The 22,487-nt window shown below is 34.9% G+C and overlaps 1 long non-coding RNA gene across 1 annotated transcript in view; it reads left to right on the top strand.

Moving 5' to 3' along the window:
- The window catches only part of LOC141379123 (uncharacterized), a 30,493-nt gene extending 8,938 nt beyond the window's left edge, over positions 1-21,555 (top strand). Inside the window, exons 2-3 of the long non-coding RNA XR_012395123.1 lie at positions 15,582-15,665; positions 19,037-21,555. This is a non-coding gene — a long non-coding RNA (uncharacterized lncRNA). The remainder of the gene's footprint in view (positions 1-15,581; positions 15,666-19,036) is intronic.
- Positions 21,556-22,487: the final 932 nt, after the last annotated feature.

Raw genomic sequence — 22,487 nt, 5'->3', positions numbered from 1 at the left:
TCAAAAATACCAAGTTAGTTTATTTGATGTATTTGTGGTGGAGTTTATTCAAGCCTTTCTGAAATGATGAGTCGCACACAAATGCCGCTTGCAGTAGGGGTGGGTAAGGCAAGGCTTTATAAAACACTAAAACTGTCAAAGCAAATGTGTCGAATTTTTGAAACGTTTTGAAACCCATCTCTACAGTGACACCTAGTGGTAATTTTTATGTATTACTTTGGAACAGCTTCAGCAAAGAAAAAATGAAGCAAATTAATGTGTTTAACCCCACGTTGTACAGTTGGACTTCAAGTGATTTAGTGAAGTGGTAAGAGTTCCTGACTAGCATGCAGAGATAATCCGGTTCGAATCCAGTTGATGGAACTATAGATCCTCTGTTCTTGTAACGTGTTTTGTTTTAACATTGGTCTGACATCTGAATGAACACTTTGTAAATAAATGGCTTGTTTTGGTCATAAAAAGTGACTATTAAAATACATCAAGTCATAAATTCAGTGTATATGTACAAGTAGGGATTTAAACCCAGGCCATTTGCAGCACAGTAACTTTTTAAACACACAAAGTCTACTAGGCCTCTTGTGATATAGTTTTTCTGACCCTATCAGTCAAATGCAGATTCGCCAGGTGTCGAAACGCTTCTGAGGGGACCAATGCTTTGAATCGCTTTGGTCACGTGACCTTTTGTTTCGAAACACTTTAGTCAAGTGACCTGGGTGTTTTGAAACACCTTAGTCATGTGACCTTGTGTTTCGGGTCATGCTTTTGTGCAGTGTTTCGAAACACTTGCGCTTCGGGATCTCGACACTATGTCAAAATGTAAGTTTCACATCAGCCATCCCTAGTACACACACACACAACACATACAGCGGGGAAAATAAGTATTTGACACATCAGCATTTTTATCAGTAAGGGGATTTCTAAGTGGGCTACTGACACAAAATTCCTACCAGATGTAGCCATCAAGCCAAATATTGAATTCATACAAAGAAATCAGAACATTTAAGTATACAAGTTGAGTCATAATAAATAAAGTGAAATGACACAGGGAATAAGTATTGAACACACTTTACTTAATACTTTGTAGAAAAGCCTTTGTTGGTGATCACAGCTTCTAGACGCCTCTTGTATGGAGAGACCAGTCGTCTGCATTGCTCAGGAGTGATTCTGGCCCATTCTTCCACACAAACGGTCTTTAAATCTTGAAGGTTCCTTGGGCCTCTTTTATGAACTTTGATCTTCAGTTCTCTCCATAGATTTTCTATGGGATTTAGGTCAGGTGATTGACTGGGCCATTCAAGCAACTTGATTTTCTTTCTTTGAAACCACTTCATTGTTTCCTTGGCCTTGTGTTTGGGATCATTGTCTTGCTGAAATGTCCACCCTCTTTTCATTTTCAGCTTTCTGGTAGATGGCAGCAGATTTTTATCCAGAATGTCCCGGTACATTTCTCCATTCATCCTACCTTCAATAATATATAGTCTGCCAGTACCCCTTGCTGAAAAGCAGCCCCAAACCAAGATGCTTCCACCCCCAAACTTAACTGTTGGTATAGTGTTCTTGGGGTGGTGGGCAGTGCCATTTCTTCTCCAAACATGATGTGTAGAATGACTGCCAAAAAGTTCAATTTTGCTTTCATCTGACCATACTATAGTTTCCCAATAATCCACAGGCTTCTCCAAATGCTGTTTCGCAAACTTTAACCGGGCCTCAACATGCTTTTTGTTCAGCAATGGAGTCTTGCGTGGTGAGCGTGCATGGATGCCATGGTGGTTCAGTGCATTGCTTATAGTTTTCTTTGAAACAATAGTACCCGCTGATGCGAGGTCTTCCTGAAGTTCTGCCCGAGTGGTTCTTGGCTCTTGGAGAACTCTCCTGATTATTCTTTGGACTCCTCGGACAGGGGTCTTACGTGGAGCACCTGATCGTGGCCGGTTTATGGTGAACTTATGCTTTTTCCATTTCCGGATAATAGCCCCCACAGTGCTCACAGGAACATTCAGCATTCTGGAAATGCGCCTATAACCATTCCCATCAAAATGCTTTTCAACGATAAGACTACGCAGATCTTGAGAGAGTTCTTTGTTTTTACCCATCATGAAGTCTTTCCTGTGTGCCTCCTGAGTAATGAGAAGCCTTTATAGGCCATCAATTAGGACTAAAGCAGCTGATATCAATTAGTACTGATAGGGAGCAGGGTTTTTCTCTCAATACTGACAGATCTCCTGACTTTCTATGCCATTTTGCACCTTGTTATCTTCATGTGTTCAATACTTATTCCCTGTGTCATTTCACTTTATTTATTATGACTCAACTTGTATACTTAAATGTTCTGATTTCTTTGTATGAATTCAATATTTGGCTTGATGGCTACATCTGGTAGGAATTTTGTGTCAGTAGCCCACTTAGAAATCCCCTTACTGATAAAAATGCTGATGTGTCAAATACTTATTTTCCCCGCTGCATATTAGTGTTCACTGACACCATGCAGCCCTGGTGATTATAGCAGTTGAGAATTACATAGCAATTATACTTTATTACAAACATGCTCTGCTTTAAAAACGTTTTTAAACTTATAAAACTCACAAAAATCACAGTTTGAACAAATATTTTAATCCCAGTTTATTTGCAAAAAAAACGTTCTGTGGACATGTGTATACATGTTATTATAGAAACCTGACGTCTGTCAATCAATTTGGTGGGCGGGGAAACCGCACTCCTACGTCACGTTGCGGTGGGCCTCAGAATCACAAGGATTTTGGTCTTATTTTAACGTCGGGAAAATAAAAAAAAGAGGCTTGTTGTGATTATATCACTTCAATATGATAGTGGACACACTATACCTACACACAGTTCTGTCTGAACGGCTTCTAAAAGTTGATTTTCATCAAAGGTGCTAGGGCTGCACAATATATCGTTTCAGCATCGACATCACAATGAACACATCTACAATAGTCACATCGTGGCATGCCCAATGTCTAGTTATGATTATAGTTGTTTAGGTACAATAGTTTGTCATTGCAAAGTTTCTCCATAATGTAGTAAAAGTTTATCATTTGCATGTTTTTAGACCTGTGATAATTGTTAGGCATTTCAAGAGAGCTTAAAAGCACAAGCATTTCAAAGTTTGAGGTTTTAGATTACAAACATTATTTAGATTCAGTTGTTTCTACAATAAAGACTATGCAGTGATATTTTGCATTTACTTATTTTATTTCTACTATATATATATATATATATATATATATATATATATATATATATATATATATATATATATATATATATATATACTATATAAATTTAACAAAAATCAGAAAAACATTGATAAATTATTACTTTTGTATTTATCTATGCTTGCAATTGGATTATGTTATGCAAAATAATCCCAATCAACCTAAAGTTATGAATTCTTTGCAAAACAAGCTATTTAAGAGAGATTGTATTTATTGCAAAATATATTGCAGAAAACCAAAATATCACAAAATTCATGCAGGCCTAATAGGTGCCCTTTACAGCATGGGCACAAGGCCTTACTACAGTTGTAGCTTTAAAAATATGAATTGTATTTACACAACGAAGAATATACAGCTTTATTGTTCAATTGATTATTTAGTTTCTGTACATAATACTGTTTTTGGATTGGATTCTCATGATTGTAATGGTACAATTTGTAACTGAGTTTACTGTCTTATTTTTGAAATGATTACATGTTAATTATGAATTTATCAGTTATTATAACTATTTTATGACTTCATGGTCACTTAACATTTTTACACTTTTTGACAATAGTATTAAATCATAATATTAAACCCTGTCCATACAAAAGGCGGTGGAGCTTTTGTAAATTTGGCGCTAGGTTTTTTGGTCATCTGCAACGCATCACATGCTGTAGATTTAGCCTGATCTTGTTCTTTATAAAGTCTCATTCGGGTGAAGATAGAACCGCAAGGGCGCATTGATCAAACGCGTTGTCTTCCTACTCCACCTTTGCACCTGTTTAGCATTTTAATGAAAGGCATCAGGCTGTCCTCAACACGGTCCTCTCTCTCAACAGTACTTCAAATAAAAGAGAATAATTTCCCAATATCTATGCATGCTTTTCACTCTTTATTTCTAGCATTTGGTCCTTTAGTTTCACTGTTGTACTATAAATTGAATGCGCCACAATGTTTAGTTTCACAAAATGTTTAGATCCACAGTTTAGGTCGTGGCATATTTGGTAATGCTACTCATTGCTTGTGAGATGCATAATACAGGATCTTCATATATCTGTTTATGTATGTTTTTAAATGAATTATTAGTTTTTGATTGTGAAGTACTGAGTTTAAACCATAATTTCAACAATTTAGAAATTGAATACTGCATTTAAACTATTGTACTTGATCACTAAAGTACCTTTTAAAAAAAGTTAGTTCACTTGGCGGCCATGTTTGCAACACCTCAGGACACCTAGTTTTGGTAAACAAAACTAAGTTCTGTCTGTTTTGAATTTGGCGATCCTAAAATCTCAAAAACATAATATTTAAATAACATTTTAAATCAGCTTTAAAATCTTTATTATCAATATTTAGATGTCAGATGGGCAAATTTTATAAGAATTAATATTAATAAGTATTATAAATATTATAAGTAAAATGTTATCTTATGAAACCAGCCAACAACTAATCCAGCACAATTCATAATGTCATTAAAATGTGGAATTTAAACTTCATGTAAAATACAAAAAGAAGGGAATAACTGCAAAAAGTTATCATCTAATATTTTTTACTGTTTTGGTTGAGAAAAACAAACATCCATAATTAAATGTTAATTTGGGATATTTATTAGATTTCATTAATTTCATTAATTAATTAATAATTAATTTCATTCATTAGACGAGAATGTAGTTGTTTAAATTGCGACTATGCAGTTTATTCATAAGGATAGTGTCTATTTTAAATATTTATAATTTTTGAGATGCAGCCCATATGCATCTATCAGCCTGTCATACTAAGCAGAGCAAAGACGGTTTACTTTGTCCATCCAGACAGAGAACGCACAATATCTCCTAAGGGGAGAAAAGATTGGCATATTTCTAAACTACAGCTGATCAAAACATAAAATTGATGAGTGACATTCAAGTCCATCTCACTCTTTAGTATGTTGTAGTAATTGTAGTGTATTGATTGTGACATGGGACTCACATAACCTATAAGGAATGTATGTATTTTGTGTTGACCACTCTTTATATTGACCTTATTCTTCAATGAGGAAATACGCTTGTTTTTACGATTTGTTTTAGATCAATAACATAGAAATACTGGAAAATATCCCTAGACTGATGGCATCATTCTTTTCAGCCTTATAATATGAAAATGTCAGCAAAATCACCTGTTTTGTCATCAGTTTAGGTATTATACTACAGAATCATTCAAATAGTAGCTCTAAAATGACGTTGGTGAATTAGTAACGGTTTCTGCTGTTCTGACTTCAGCTGCAGATGTGAATAAATGGTGGAAGAAAGTAGCTCCTCATACAAAAGGTTTCTCTGTGTTTGATTTTCTTTTTTATATACATAGTTACGTCGTCGAACTGTTGTATAAATACAATATCACACTAGTAGCAGTGCGATATGGTAATATGCCGCCACATCGCACTGCTACTCATGTGATATTGCTCATATATATATATATTTATATATTTATATACATATGTATATATGCATATATGTATATATGTATATTATATATATTTAATTATATTAAAGGGGACCTATTATGCAAAATCACTTTTATAAGGGGTTCAAACCCAGTTGTGTGTGACCAGTGTGACTATGTAGCCTGTCTCCAATAGTAAAAAAAAATATTGACACTGGTAGGTTTGCCCTCTTTTTAAAAGACCACAATTTCATTTGAATTCAAACAGGATGGCACAAAACCTAAAAGGGGCAGTTTCAAAGAGTTATAAAACATCATTCATGTGATGTTTTGAGCTGAAACTTCACATACACACTCTAGGGACATCAGAGACATATTTTGCATCATGAAAAAAGCGACCCAAACAACATGTTCCAATATTCCCCCTTCTGTCCCCCATACCTTCATATCTACTATACATTTTTTTATATTTTACCTCACAATTCATTACTTTAAACTTCAAGCAGGTGAAGTCGTGACCCTGTGTGGGACAAGAAAACAAGCGACACCGTTTCAGCTGACAGAGATTTATTACTTGCACATGGCAGAGTGGCTGAAATCAACACGAGCTAAAAAAGCAGTTTTGAGGACACTTTAAATTTTACTCAACTTATAAGTTTGCAGTGCGCTTCAGGTTTGTCCATGAAGTCGGTCTCCTCGCCAGGTTTTGTCTGTACGGCTCATTTGCTCATTAGCTGTGGCTATAAATGCAGCGAGCGATTCAGATCCATCTGACAGGCTTTCCGCTTTGCTTCAGGGTGAGATTGTAATAATTTCAGAGTCTTGACAGGTACAGTATTCAACATGTCGCGTACATCCACCTCTCGTCTCTTTTAATTGTAGGGGAGAGATTTAGTAAAAGCGTAGCAGCGTCGGTTAGATGTGTTAACATGGAGGATGACGCTCATGTATCACAGAGGATGTACTGGAGGAGTTCAATGATATGAGAAGCAAAAATATCATGAGGCGAAAGTGCTGGGTCTCTGTGGTTAATGGCGGAGTATAGCTGCACTTCTCCTTTGTCTCGCTCTTGAAATGCACAGAAAGTGGGTGAAGCTCTGACCTTTGACTTGTGGATGTTTAGCACGCTTGGTTGAGTAGTGGCGCGAAGGGAAATTTAACGTGAAGGGGACAAATTAAAATCCACTCAGATGTCCACTTTGATGTGTGTATGTGTCTGTCAGAATGGATTGGCAAAGGGAATACAGTAGGTTAGAATTGGATGGGGGTCAATTTCATCATGCTTTGTTCCCCCTATTCATCTGTTTAGAAATTCAAACATTTGCAGTGACTTGAATACACCTTTCCAATGATCAGCATATTTTGGATTTTCAATCTAAAACCTATTCTATTTAGCCATCTTGACATGAAATTTGAGTAAAATAGTCAAAGTAAATGTATTTAGTAACAAGAACAAACAGATAAAACAATGACTAACACATTTATTACAGTAGTCATGTTTTTTTAACATTAGTTAATGAAAATATTAGTTGAAAAGGTTCATTGTTAGTTCATGTTAACTCATGGTGCACAATAATGTTAAGCACGTAGTTTTATTTTAATAATGCATTAGTAAATGTTGAACTGTGATTTATAAATGCTGTACATGCACTGTTCATTGTTTGTTCATGTTAGTAAATGCATTAACTAAGAATTACATATTGTAAAGTTTCCTATTTCCTGCAAACACATCCTATTGTGATAAAATTTCCTATTTAATGTTTTGGATCATTGTCTTGCTGAAGTGTCCACTCTAGTTTTATCTTCATCATCCTGGTAATATGGATTTTGGACTAAAGCAGCTAATTTACATTTAAAGTGATGAAGGGCAGACTTTTGCTAAACAACTGAGATAGCTTCAGCTATTTCAGATATTTTCATATTACACCTCCCTTTCTCCATGTGTTTAATGCTTTTTTTCCTGCGTCATTTTATTTTATTATGCTTAACTTCACTTGTAAATAAATTCGATTTTGTTTTCTTTACATATATGGATTTCTTTGGTTGTAATCATCATCCAGTGAAAATTTCAAGTCAACAGCTCCTTTAGAAATATGTTTTCTGAGAAAAATGGTGACGTGTTGAATACTTATTTTCCCCGCTGTATATTTGACTATGATATAAAAAAAGTTGCTAAAATGTCATTTAGTATAAGTCTTGTCAGGTATATTTAGAACAACAATCATTTGATGACTTATTAATCGACAAAGACCACAGTGGAGTTCCAATATGCTAATTGGCATATTTATGTAGTTTCCTTCAAGCCAACCATTTGTCAGTAAAAAGAATAACATTTAGTATTATCATTTATTTTGACATTTACTCAAAATGTATGAAAGAATAAATGTTTTTTTGTCATTTACATAAATAGGTATAATTGATATTTTTAACATTTTTTATTGTAGTTTTTGCAAATGTAGAAAAACAAAGAACCGACAGACAACCCTATCATGAAACAATAATCTGTGCAAAATGTAAAAAAAAGCATGAAACAAGGGAAAATGGCCACAAACAAGACATACAGTTACATACAGCCATAATTATTAACCCCCCTGATTTATTAGCCTCCCTGTTTATTTTTTCCCTTTTTTCTGTTTAACTGAGAGAAGATTTTTTTAACACATTTCTAAACATAATAGTTTTAATAACTCATTTCTAATAACCGATTTATTTATTTTAGCTTTGCCATGATGACAGTACATAATATTTTTACTAGATATTTTTTCAAGACACTTCTATACAGCTTAAAGTAACATTAAAAGGTCAAAATTAGGTTAAATTAGGTTAATTAGTTTAACTGTGCACTGCATGTTATTGTATAATGATGTTTTCTTCTGTAGACTAAAAAATATAGCTTAAAGGGGCTAATACTTTTGACATTGAAATGGTTTTTAAAATATTAAAAACTGCTTTTATTCTAGCTGAAATAAAACAAATAAAACTTTCTCCAGATGAAAAAAATATTATCAGACATACTGTGAAAATTTCCTTGCTCTGTTGAACATCATTTGGGAAATATTGATAATTCTGACCTACAAAAAAAAAAAAACACACAGCAATGGATAGAGAGAGAGAGAGAGAGAGAGAGAGAGAGAGAGAGAGAGAGAGAGAGAGAGAGAGAGAGAGAGAGAGAGAGAGAGAGAGAGAGAGAGAGAGAGAGAGAGAGAGAGAGAGAGAGAGAGAGAGAGAGAGAGAGAGAGAGAGAGAGAGAGAGAGAGAGAGAGAGAGAGAGAGAGAGAAATCTTCAAAAATTAAACAACATTATTAATCTTTATGGTGTCTTGAAAAAAAGACAGGATCCCACATTTTATCAAATTTTGCAGTATTCCCAGAGGTGGTATCTAATTATTTCCAAATGTAAAGTGGAGGTAGGTCCAAGAACCCAGTCAGGAAAAAAAGAGGCCTAACATTTTTCTTCCAGAAAAAAAAAAATGTTTTTTTTGCTATGATCAAAAATATATAATTGGTCACACTTTATTTTGATGGCCCGTTTGTTATATTTCATCTACATGTCAATTAGTTCTCAATAGATTATAAGTAGACTGTTAAGTTAGGGTTAGGGTTAGGGTTAGTCAAAGCTGACATGTACTTGCAAAGTTTCTTATTGTCATTTAAATGTCTGTTGGAGCAGCAGTTTTAATAATCAACAGATATTAAGCAGACAGTCTAATTATACTCAAATGAACCATCAAAATCAAGTGTCACCATATAATTTGATCAGATTTACATTAATAGGTCTGTTACACTGTCTAATGTTGGAACATTTTTCAACCCTCATTTTGACTTTTTTAAAGCTGTATAAAACATTAAAGTAACTTTACATTGCTTGTTTGCATTTAATGTGCTTTTTAAGTAATATTAATATAAATTCACTGTTTTAAAAAATATATTATACTTTATTGAACTTAAAGAAATACAAATGAAGCTGTACAAATAAATGTTGCACAATAACTTGATGATTGCTGTACTTTTATGATTATTATTATTTTTTTATTATAAATGTTTATTTTTTATTATGAATGTCAATGATAATTAAGTAAAGCTGTGAAGGGGTAGAGGTGTCCCAATTCTCTTTAGCCTCAGGTCAGTAAGCAGTTTGCATCCAATAATGCATTAATATTAAGTAGTAAAAAGCAATAATAGTAATAGTAAAAAAAAATACACAAAAAAAAAATACCACAACATTATGTTGCCTTTTACTGAAAACATTTTACTTTGGTATTTACAGAAGTCAACAACACCAAGGCTTAAAACTGAAAAGATTTTTATATTTTATATTATATAAGGCTTGTTGTGCTCACAGGCAAACACGATCTATACAAAATCCTTGATCTGTGTGACAGCATTATTAAAAATGAGTGCTGAACTGAAGGTGTTCATTTACTTTAAATAAATGTGTGTCCACCGCATACAAAATTGGTCACACTGTCATATACAAAAGTCTGCCGCATCCATCTCAAAAATAAGGTTTTTGCCACTTCCTAATTTCTCATTGCACACACTGAAAACGTGTTTCATGTAGCATATTGTTGAGTTAAATATATACAGCCAAGGCTGCGATTTGGGATGTGTCTGCAAGGGAACATTTTTCAGTAATTAGCAGTGTGTAATGAAGAATTTAAGGAGGTGTTCAGATTGAAGGAAGCATCTGTTTAGGCTTGATCACATTTGTTGTATTTTTAGAAATGCACGAGATATGACAAATGCACAGATTTATGGTGACAGATCAACAACAGTGGCTTTTTATATTATACGTGTTGGTATTGAAGATTGATTAAATTTTAGAGAAACTTTCTTTTTGTTGTTTAAAGGTTTATGAAACCTCCCTCTCTTTTGGTTCAAGTCTACCACAGATAACTTTTTGAATAATACGACTTAAATGGGCATAAATAGTTGTTAGCAGATGGTGTGTTTGATGGGCAGATCAGAAGAGAGCAAGCAACCATCGTCTGTCAGTATCCTATATAGACTTAAATAAAAAACTGTGGAAATGTAACACGTGAGGAAATGCAACATTTCAATGGCCCAATCTCAATTCTACTGCTTAGCCTTTCCCCTTACCCCTCGTTTTGCACGTTCACATGAAGGGGTGGAGGTGTCCCAATTCTCTTTAGCTTGAAGGCGTAGGGCTAAGGGGAAGGGGTAGATACCATTTCGAATAGAGATTTTTCAGCACCACTCTCGAAACCAAAGGGGTAAGAAAATTTCCACCTGGAAGTCAGGAGATGCACAAATTAGTATTTTTTTGTCATTATTACAAAGTTTTACTACAAACATGTATGAATACATTCATAACCACATTTGTGTTTTACCATCATGCTTTTTAAAAGAAATGCTAAAATAAAAACCGCTTAATCTAAATCTGATCTGTAATCCATAATAATAACTCCTGTTTAGCACTCCCACAACATTCTGACACTCAATCTTATTGTCACATTAGATCGTCATGATAGCATAATATATACCTTCAGTGATTTCCTGAAGATACATACAAAAAAATAACACTTGGAACAACTACAGTAGTCGCAATCGTCTGATCTGATATGAAGCAAGAGATCGCGATGACATGATGACGTGTGCAGGTGCTGTAGTGCTGTCCCATTTTTTAGGCGTAAATTTTGAAGCCCTTCCCATTCAATTTCTGTTTCAAGGGCCAAGGGGAAGGCGTAGGGGTACAAAAATAGAATTGGGATTGGGCCTATATTTAAAGAGTGTGTATTTTAAATGTAGACACACACATACCTTCTTTAGCTGGGACAGAAAATTCTTCTGACAATTGAGTGTTTGAAAGTTGAATTTGAATGCTGTTTTAATCCACCGACGAATCAACTGATTGTAAACCGATGATCATTACAGCCAATCACAGTCATATCTAATGAATCCGTGAACACATATTGAGCATCTATCAGCTCAATAATCAGTTCAATAACCCACTTAGCAGTGCTTAAAATGCAAGCAGGAAAAGCTGCTATTGTCACATAGATATATGTGGGACTTAGCGACCTTCCTGCAAACTAGTAACCTTCTTGCTGTAAGATGACACTGCTAACCACTAAGGCCCTGTTTACACTAGTGCGTTTTAGTTTGAAAACGCATAAGTTTTGCTACGGTTACGCCATCCGTCCACACTACGCCGGAGTTCTCGAGCGCCGAAAACGGAGCTTTTTGAAAACGCTGGAGAGGCCGTTTTCATTCTAAAACGTTGCTGCTCCGTCTCAGTGTGGATGGGGAAAGACGGAGACATCTGAAAACGGAGGCGGGGCTGCAAACGTTCGCCTATCTGATTGGGGCTTTTCCTCAATATTAAGTAGCCCACACACAGTTCAGTCTCGCATCCTCTTCTTGTAAGTTCAGACTTCGCAAGTTTGATCAAGGCTGCAGTCTCCCCCTTTTCAGTTTGATATGGAAAACATACCGAGGACACGGGTAAATCTTCAAAGGGAACAGTGTACTTTATAACTACATTCACATCACCTTGGCTACGTTGTTTCACTTTCTCAACAATAAAATGTAAACATGATTTAAGGAACTGCCTATTTTCTTTTTAATATTAGCAACTTAACAGACAGCAGAAATGTTGAGGCGCCGTGCTGCATATATGAGCGTCATCTTCACTGTGTGGATATTTATAACAAAACGGAGCCGATAACAACTGCCTCCTTTCAATTTCAGTGAAAATACGAAACGCACCCTCTCTTTTGCTGAATATCAGTTTTAATAATCGATAATTATAAAAGTATAACATACAATAAGTTTATACATTGTAGGAAATAAAGGCAAGCGATCAGTCAATGTACCTGAATTAATCATTAACTTATCTTTGCGCTTAACCAAAACATGTTACCCGTGAACAAGTAACTTAATAGATTCCAATGACCAAAGTCAGGGAATTGGCCTATGTCGTTAGATAAAGACAACAACATGAATGAAATATCACGTTTAGCAAATATAGCGAGATCAGATACAGCGGGAGATGCTTGATGAGCAGTCCGACAAGCAGAGCTCTCATCTGGGTAGAAATGCTGGAGCGCTTGCCTGAGAGTGTGTGTGTGGTCACGTGATGTGCGTTTTCAGCGTTTTGGTGTGGACGGAGAGCTGTTCAGAAACGCTGGGTAAAACGCGAATGTGGACGCGGATCGTTTTCATTCTACAACGCCGTTTTAAAACTAAAACGCACTAGTGTAGACGGGGCCTAAGCCACTGTGGCGCAAGTGTGTAGAAGTTTTTCTGACAATCTACTAGCCTTGTATTACTGCTAGACAGAATAATTCAGAAGCAGCATTTTCTTCTAGAATAAGAATACTCAGTCTTATAAATAACCGTGACTAAGTTTACATGCACATCAGTAGTCAAACTGTTTATCTTAATCTGAATGAGACAATAATATGATTAAGGTGTTTACATGAGTTGCTTTTGCTTTCATGATACAGATTTACACAGCACAATGATCGATTAGCGTCATTGCGTCATCTGTTTTTTCTGGAGTTTCTTGTAATTTTGGGTGTTTCATTTTTCAACTTTAACTGCAGTTTGGAAGTTTTACTTTCATTTAGGAACATTGCATTCACGACAAACTGAGCTATTGGATGCGAGTATAAAGTAAAGACTAGTGAGAAAAGTTTTTTTTTTGTTGGGAATTTGAGACCGCACACCAACTAAAAAAAAAAAACCCTCTGCATTTCACTCGGTAGGTCAGAAAGTAACAGCCGTGTGTGTATAGACTATCCAGTTGCAAAATGCAGTAAAAAGTCCTACATGATGGTAAAAATAAAGTTATTTACATGTCTGTGCTGCACTTCAATAATATGACTAAAATCGGCATACTCCAATCTGATATCTCTTTACTTCGATTATGACTTTGATCGGATTAAATTGATAAAAAATCGATGTTTACATGGTAGAATCTTAATCAGAGTATTAGTAAGCAAGCAAGCAAGTAAGTAATGTGGATTTATATAACGCATTTTTCGTGTATGGCCATACACCAAAAGTGCTTCACAATCATGAGGCGGGTCTCTCTACACCACCACTAGTGTGCAGCATCCACTTGGATGATGCGACGGCAGCCACAGAACAACTGCGCCAGTACGCTCACCACACACCAGCTATATGTGGGGGTAGAGACAGTGATGGAGCCAATTCTGTGGATGGGGATGATTAGGAGGCCATAATTATAAGCGCTAATGGAGGGAATTTGGCCAGGACACCGGGGTTACACCCCTAATCTTTACGAGAAGTGCCATGGGATTTTTATTGACCCCAGAGAGTCAGGACCTCAGTTTAATGTCTTAATCATATAAAAATTGTATTATTGTTGTTCATGTAAACATACTCATTGTCTCAAGTACTCCTATGCTATAAGTACTCCTATGCTATATAGGGTTGAGACGATGAGGAAATTTCCCCACTGGTTAATCGACATGTAACAACACCGGTAATACCAGGGTTCACCAGGGGGGTGGGGGTTTCCTCTTTTCTTTCTGCGTTTAAATAGCTTATAAATGTGTGCGTATAATACTTTCACTTTCAGTTTTGCTGCAATTGTTTGAATGGACTAATGTGATGATTGTTTGAATGTTTTTAAAATGAATAATAAAATACAATAGAAAGATAAATAATTAAATTACACAAAGTTTAAATGAGATTAAACGAATTAACAAGAAACAAATATAAAAGAAAAACTTTTAAAATGACATTACAAAAATGTCAGGTCGACACTGTCTTTAAAAAAATAAATAAATAAATAAAAACACTGTAAATTGGCATTGAGGTTTGCATGTTCTTTGCCAGGAATCCTGGCCAATATGTTGACCATCTCTGGCTTAAGATGGGATTTTGTGGGGCTCACTATGTTCCCCCTCATGCTGAACACACTCTCAGATGCGCAGCTTGTTGCGCACACGCAAAGATACTTTTTCGTTACGTTTGCCAACTGGGGGAACATATTTGGTTGTCTTTTGTTGTCCTACCTGACTTCAATTTCTTAATGTATTAATTAGCCTAATGCATTATATATTATTAAGCCGAAATAAACCTAATAAGACTTTCTCCAGAAGAAAAAAATATTATCAGACATACTGTGAAAATGTCCTTGTTCTGTTAAACATCATTTGGTGAAATATTTAAAAAGAAATTCGATGGGGGGTGGGGGTGGGGGAAGGGGTTATTATTCTGACTGTAACTGTATGTATTATACTGTTGAATTTCCTTCATTTAATATTCTTTCAAATACATATTTAAGTGCAAAAAGTTACTGACCCTCCGACACGTGAATCTGTGTATTTTACTCAAATATACTTTTAATACAGTTTTGTTTTTTGAATGATTCAAACAAGTTCAGTGCTTTACATTTGAGTTATGCCATTTCTGTGATAAATTACTGAGAGGTCAGAAAGAAAACTCATGACCCGTGACCCTAGCCGTCTCCCTTCCACGGAAGATACAAAGGTCTTTAAAGAAGGAGAAACTCTGTGCAGATGTTTCTTGATCATTAGTTCACTTCAACACAGCGAACATAAACTACAACTTTGACTCGCCGTGAGCTAAATGACTGCCCCTCGACTGCTGGACCGTTCATTATAGACGTCTGCACACATTAAGAAGCTGCTCGTGGGAGGATTTTTTCCAACCTTTGTCTCTGCTCATTCAAGGAAACATCGGTGCTCAGTGTAACCTTTAGTGATATGCTTTGTGTAATGCATGATGGGAAATAAGAGCGATAGGAGCGAGGGACAAGGTCTGTATTTGTACGTGAGCGCTGACCTTTTCAAGTCGCTGTTGTTGTTTTGTTTACTTGCTGATTCTTCGCCGACTGAGGCAAAGTGTGCGGTCGGAGCTTTCTTTTCTTTGGAAAACAAGACTGTAACATTGAGGAGAGGTAGACAGAATGACTAATTCTCTCTTCAGGGGGTCGAGGAGAGATGAAGTCTCTGGCGGAGCGGCTTAGACGGTGTTGTCGAACCAACCTTCAGAACTGCTGCTGATTTTCTGGTAATTCAGCACTCCTCTGTCAGCCTGTTAAGAGGTTTTTTTCTTTCAAACATTGTGAATAGATGCCTGACAGGGGTTTTTAGAGGAAATAAAACAAGCTTCTAACTGGTGGCCTTGTGTCTTACAGCTTGTCATCTGAGGCCCTCTGAATTGTGGACTTTAGTTAATTGAAGCATTTGTATCAAGGGTGTCAGACTGACATTACCCGCAGATCATTAGATGGGTTGGGTGCAGAAACCTATATGACTAGTATGTACCAGAATAAATCAGAATGCAGATTTCAGGCTTTTTTGGTACCTTACAAATGGCAACATCCCGCTCTCCCTTGTGAAGCCAATGCGGAATTGACTGAAACTGCAATTCATTGACTGGCCTTTGGGGGGCTGGCTTCAGAAACTTCAGATGTCCACTGACTGCCATGCTAAATTGGCCAATTTTACAGCTAAATTGGCCAATTTTACAGGGCTGTGCAATTAATCGAAAATCCGATTTCGATTTCGATTTTGGCTTTTACCGATTATGAAAAACCATTAATCGAGATAAACGATTATTCCATCACGTACCGCACCCTTTCCAGTTGTACACGTGTGAAAACTCTTTGCCTCTGCATGTGCTGTAATGTAACTTTTGCAGCACGGGATGTGCATCTTTCATATTTTTAAAAGCGCAAAAGAGCACATGCCTCGGACAGGAAGCGTGTGTGTGTGTTTGCGCGCGCGCCGCGCTTAGCCTCGGACAGCAGAGCGCACACACACATTTAACGCGATCTTAATGTGAACGCTTTAATGGTCAAATACATGCACATTTGTGTCAGAGCGCTGTGTTTAGTGATTTCATATTAACCCTCATTTGTGTAATAAACAAGTTGAGAATCAAAAGACACGAGAAAGAGAAACCATATCAGAGCCGCACTATTCTTAAAGTGACAGCGTGCAATATTCCTGCTGCTGCCGACTGTTTTTATTATTAATCAATAATAAAATCAAAAATACAGTGAAGATTCTTAAAGCACAGTTTAAACATAACAGATTTAATAACTCATTTCTAATATTTGATTTCTTTTATCTTTGCTATGATGACAGTACATTATATTTTACTAGATGTTTTTCAAGATATTCAGCTTACAGTGACATTCAAAGGCTTAATTTGGGTGAATAGACAAGTCATTGTATAACAGTAGTTTCTTCTGCAGACAATCAAACATATATATTGCTAAACGGGCTAATAATATCGAGCTATTAAAATAGGTTTCAAAATATTCATACCTGCTTTTATTCTAGCTGAAACAAAACAAATAAGCCTTTCTCCAGAAAAAAAAATTTTATTGGAAATACTGTAAAAAATATATATATTTATATATAAAAATAAATTTACAAAAGGACAAATAATTTTGACTTCAACTGATAATCGTTTTGAATAATCGTGATTACAATTATGACCAAAATAATCGTGATTATGATTTTTCCCATAATCGAGCAGCCCTAGTTTTGTTGCAAATAGCTAATATTGCCCTCCAAAAGACATTTTACATAATTTAAGAAAGGTTATGTTGCACAAAAAGTGTAAATATACAATATGAGTTTGCTTGTTTTAACACAATATTAAAACATTTTGTATATATGGTTATATATGAATAAACCAATATGTTGCATTTTTTTTTAAATCGGTAACCTGTGAGCATCAGTTGTCTCTGGTAGTTTGTTATTCTTTATAAATAGTCCAGACAAGCTGTGCATATTTTGAATGTACAGTTAGCAAAATTAGGTTTTGCATGTATAATATAAAATAATATAAAAATTTGTTACCCTCAAATGACATTAGTATATGCATAAAAACAGTGTAATTTGGGCTATAAACTATTTTAAGTGATTTGAATGAAATGAATATTAACCTTACTTTAAAAAGCGTGCAACTCCATTGCTTTCAGGTAAAGCAAAAAAACTTAATTGAAATATTAGAGAAAAGACTAAAATATTCTTTCTGAATACAGAGGTGAGCAGCTCTTTTCAAACTCAAAACTGCATACTTTGCATATTTAATGGACTAATGATGTCTGAGATTTTGTTTCTTGAGAACTGCAGTTTTCTCCTTGCAGATCAAGCATTTAGCAGTCTCTTTAAATGAGCTGAAAGAATAATATATGCAGCCTTTATGCTTTCATTACAAACCTATGATGTTTTATTTTTAAAATTGCTATTACTATTTACACGGTCATCAGTTTATGATAAATTTTTTTCAGGGTGTCCGTGGGGACTTAAAAACTGTTAATGCCGTAAATATCAAAAACTAAATCTTAGGCCTTAAAAAAGTCTTAAATTTACTGAAACATTGTGTTGAAGGTCTTAAATCTTTTTTAAACAAGTCTTAATTTTCCTTTGTTCATGTATAGCTACCCAATCTGGCCAACACTCATCCAATCACCCAAAATTCATCTCAGTAAATCTTATATATAAATGCACTATATAAATACACACATAACATTACATTACATTACATTTTAAATTTTTTATTTAAGAATGTAATTTTTAACTGTATTCACCATAATGTTTTAATTATTTTGCTTATAATAACATTTGTTTAAAAGTTCTCTATGTATTTACTGCAGATGAAGCTGACCTGGACAGACTGTTGTGCATACATTTAGTTTATTTATTATAGTTAAAAACCTTTAAAACATTTTTCCAAAAAAATAAATAAATAAATAAAAAATAAAAGTTATGCTTATAAAAAGTTTGTGTACGACTAGAGCTTGCTTGTTTTGACGCAATATTTAGTCAGAATTTACTAAAATATAAATATTTTTAATTATGAAATTATTAATATTGTATTATCAAATTTATATATATATATATATATATATATATATATATATATATATATATATATATATATATATATATATATATATATATATATATATAAACATAAACTTTGATAGGGCAAAAAAATAAATAAAAATCTTTTCCAACTGAGCCATTCGAAAAACTTTTTAGCGTTTCGCCCTGTACAAGTCTAAAGTTTCATTCATAATGGTCTTAAAATTGTCTTAAAATCTTAAATTTAACTTTCTGAAACTTGCAGAAACCCTGTTTTAAGGCATTTGCTTTACAAATTTTTATTTCAAATTGCTTGGAATTGACAACAAAGACTTTTAAATTCTTATATAATTAAAAATAATAAAAAAACTACTTTTAAAATTCCAAATCCTAGTAGCAAATGCTTTGCAACACAAGCTAAAGACTGACTATTTAAACAATCCTTCGATATGTTGCTCCACAGCTCAACTTCTTGAGCTGCTTCAGTGCCACATTTGCATTCTTCTTTTTGTCTTCTTCCTCATCTCTCCTCCTGTCTCCCTGTCCACATCACAGCATCCAGAGCTAATGGGAGCGAGACCACCGCCGAGTGACAGTCATGTCGAACTGTGTGTGATGGAGACAGATTGGGAGCATCAATCACTGTGTCACACCAGTTTCGCTTCACACCCTCCCTGAAGGGGGACCATGTCGGCCGACAGCTCCAGACTCCAGATCACCACTGCAGTGATTGATTATAAGATCAAAGCACTCCTGAAAGTATCGTGTGTACAGGTACTTCTGCGTGTGTACTTTGCCAAGTCCTGTAATTGTGCTTCTGTGTGGAAGTAGAGGTGTCACAATAACTATAGCCGCACGCCTGGTATTCATACAAACGTGAAGCAAATATTTTAAAGAATTTTAGTAAGGAAGGAAGGAACTGGTAACCTAGTTGGCTGGGCGATACCATTAAATATATGCAGTTTAATAAACATAACGTTTAGTATCATTCAATATCGATAATTATTGAATATTCTTTCCGATCTATTTAGGTTTATTAGGATTTTTTCATTATTTAACCATTTTATTTGAATTTACCAACATTACTTAGGCAAATAGTTTTAAAAATATAGCCAAAAACAAAATACATAAGTGCTAAAGAGACTCAAACCAAATAAATAAAATGTCGCAAAGTGTGTGCAATGATAATGCAGATTGGTTAGTTGTACTTGCATAAATCGCTGTGCGCACGCGGCATTCTGAAATGTTGTCAACTAGGTGCACCTGGAAAATGTGCATGCGTCACATTCGCACCGCTTGCGTTATGCCAAGCCGCGCATCTCGATTGGGAAAAAATAAGCTTATTCTTATTTATTGATTATTTATCTTATTTATTATTACTTATTTTGTCTTATTTATCATATTATTTCTTTCAAGGCATGCACTTAGCAGCCACATTTTAATAAAGCTATTGCACTTTATACTGAAACTGTCAAACTTTTTTTATTGTTATTGACAATGGTGTTCAGTCATTAAATATCTATAATATTTTATCAGCCCAGCCCTATTTCTAACCCTAAATAAAACAAGGCAAGCATGATGGAAACAGGACTACAATTAGTAATTAATGTGCAAGTTATAAATGGGCTAAGTGCAGCTTGCAATGGCTAAAATATCGATATAAAGATACTGACAGAAAAAAGTCCATTGGTCAAGTGAGTCAAACACTGGAGCTACCTGAACTTTATGACTTCTATAATTTCCATAGAGGTCATTCTGAATTTGTGTCTTGTCATATTTACACTCAAAGTTTCTTTAGAGATTTTGAAAGCTTTGAATGTCTGTCATCATGTTTTATGAAGTCATTAACCTAAAAATACGAGTATAAAGTGTTACTAGATTGCCTGTGAGTGTGCATGCTTCACTTTGTACAGCAAGCAGGAGAGAAAAAGTTTTTTTTAGTTTTTTTTTACCACATTGAAAGTTTATAAGATGTCCGAAGTTAGAAAGTTATGCTTTTGTTAGCAGAAAGTTGCTAGGAAAGGTGGAGGGAAAGTATAGCAGGCACTGAAATGCATGCGGTCAATTTGATTGTTATTTGGTCTTGCATTTGTTTTGTTAGAATGGAATATACACACTTTTAAAAACACATGGTTTTTGTTTGAACAAGTTCATTGAATTACTAAATTTTAAAACTGTGAAAATGACTGCCAATTCACTACATCAGAATATATTCTGCAAATGTGTTTCCATCTACCATTACTTGCATTAATTCTTCAAAAGTCAAAAACCTCGATTTATTTTTAATTTAAGGATTTTTTTTCAAAATGTTCAAACAATAGAATGATGGAAGCATACAGTAGCTACTATCTGTACATGTGAAATTTCACTATTCTTGATACAATCCCTTATATCCGGGGTGTCCAAACTCAGTCCTAGAGGGCCAGTGTCCTGCAGATTTTAGCTCCAACTTGCTCCAAACTTCTGAGAGTTTCTTTTGATCATTGTCTTGATGAAATGTTTACTCTGGTTTCATCTTCATTATGCTGAATGAATAGGTGATATTTCAGCTGCTGTCTGGGCATTCACTGTTTTTCTTCACTTCCCTTTCTTCATGTGTTCAATACATTTTTCCTGTGTCATTTCATTTTATTACACAACTTGGGATGGGATGTGGGATGTGGTCATGGCCAAATGTTCAAACCGCACTAAATGTTAGGATTAGGGGTTTTGTGTTTTTTTAAATAGTGATCATACATTTTCTTGCAACCAAATCACCCAAATTAATACCAAATTTGCAGTTTGTGAAATGATTGCATTTGCACATGAAATCGGGTTTCATCAGGCTTCAAAAGAATAGGTCACCTAAAAATAAAAATTGAGCCATCATTTACTCACCCTTCACTTGTTTTAAACCGGTTTGAGTTTCATTCCTCAGTTGAACACAAAGGGTGACATACTGGAGAAGGTTGGGGGAAAAAAAAAAAAAAACAATGACTTGCATAGTATTTTTTTGTTCCTACTGTACTATGGGTGTCAGTGGTTGTCTCCCCCCCCCCAAACATTTCTCTGAATAACTTGTTTTGTGTTCAACAGAAGAAAGAAATTCATAAAAGTTTATAACCACCTGAGTGTGAGTAAACAATGAGGAAATTTTCATTTTTAGGTGAACTATCCCTTTAAGTTGGAAGGCTGTAGTCGATGCCTGAAGCATGACTTTCAGCTTTGTATTCAAGACTTTGAATTTAATTTGATTGACAGTACTTGCTTGCTACCAAAATAGGAAAGAAAATCCTGAATGACTTGGTTGAATGAAACAAGAAAATAGGTAAGAAATTGTATGTGTAAAAATATGAAGCAAAAACCACATTATGCTTTTGAAGTGATTATATTTTAACGTTTGATGTTTCACTGCATGATAAAATTGATTTAGTAATTTACACTTGAGTACAACAGAGTTAAGACCAACAACATATGTTAGTCTTTAGAAGCATATAATGGTGATAATTAAAAAAACATTTACGACAGAGCCTAGTATTTACATTTCCTAGATTGCTTATTATTTGTGCTACATGTGTTACATCATGAAACTTAAAGAGGTGGTCCTCAGTGTATTTATATAGCTTGGTTGTGTTTATAAGATGCAAAGCAATGTGTGCTCATGCTTCACTTGTAGAAAATCACATAATTTTTTTATATATATCTTACTTTGATTATATACAGCTACTGAGCTAACATGAAAACAACTGTCATTATTCCTAGTTCCTCTAAAAAGGACTGCCCTCAAGAGGCTCTGATTGGTCAGCTAACAATAATGTGCTGTGATTAGCGGATCGGCACTACGTCACGCCTCTACAAGCACGCGCCTTTGCACTGTGTTTGTGTTTGTGCCTGAATGAGACATCATAAAGAGCACCCAGCTGAATCTCACGCCTGCTCTCTAAAATAAATCTGACAAATGTTTTTCACATATATTCAGAATAAGCATGTGTAAGTAATATGAAACGGGGGGTGGGTGTTTACAGCA

Source organism: Danio rerio, chromosome 19, assembly GCF_049306965.1.
Source record: "Danio rerio strain Tuebingen ecotype United States chromosome 19, GRCz12tu, whole genome shotgun sequence".
NCBI classification, from domain to species: Eukaryota; Metazoa; Chordata; class Actinopteri; order Cypriniformes; family Danionidae; genus Danio; species Danio rerio.
Note: the sequence above shows the minus strand (reverse complement) of the source record. Positions and strands in the feature narration are given on the sequence as shown.